The following is an 834-nucleotide window of genomic DNA, read 5'->3' on the forward strand; positions in this document are numbered from 1 at the left end:
CAGCCTTCTTTCTCCTGGTGGTGCCGGCTGGTCCTGCAGGAAGCGCTGCCTCCTGTTTAAGGTGCTGCCCAGTCCAATCCTTTCAAATGGCCTTTGAGAGTTGGGGCAGAAGGTGCATCTCACTACATCTCAGAAGATGTCCAAGGCAGCTTTATTCCAGAGGCCTTTCGGGCAGAGACTGAACTGATTTAGCCATTTGCTTTTGAATGGGGAATGTTTTGATTCTGTGCCCTTTTTAAAATGTGCATTTTGTTGTATTTGTTGTATTGTGTGTCCTGAGAAGCTGGTATTTAGTTATTTAAAGGCATTTGTTAGCTGCCTTTCTCCCTTGCAGAACTCACTGTGGTTTATACCCTGACCTGGATAGCCCAGCCAAGCCCGAGCCCCTCCGATCTTGGAAGCCAAGGAGAGCCGGTCCTGTTTAGATTTCAGACAGGAGGCCTCCAAGGGACACTAGGGGTCGTGACACAGAACCAGGCAATGGCAAACCACGTCCGAAAGTCCCTTACCTGGCTGCTGGACAGTCCTTGGATGTCCTGGGTACACCATACAAACCCTACAATAAATAATACGGCAGCTTACAATATAAATAAACCGTTCTGAAAACACTATAGAAACAGCAACTGATAAAACCGATAAAAGTCGCAGATTGACTTCTAGTAATGAAAGCTGAGTTGATCAGTATGCAGTCATAAATATAGCCGTCTCTTGGAGATCCACAATGAGGGGGCCAGGAACACCTGCCTGAAAAGGTTGCTGGATAATTGTGGGGCAGCCACGGAAAAGGCCCATTCTTGAGTCTCCACCAAATGAGCATTTTTAATTAGTGAGGTT

Source organism: Paroedura picta, chromosome 12 (assembly GCF_049243985.1).
Source record: "Paroedura picta isolate Pp20150507F chromosome 12, Ppicta_v3.0, whole genome shotgun sequence".
Taxonomy (NCBI): Eukaryota; Metazoa; Chordata; class Lepidosauria; order Squamata; family Gekkonidae; genus Paroedura; species Paroedura picta.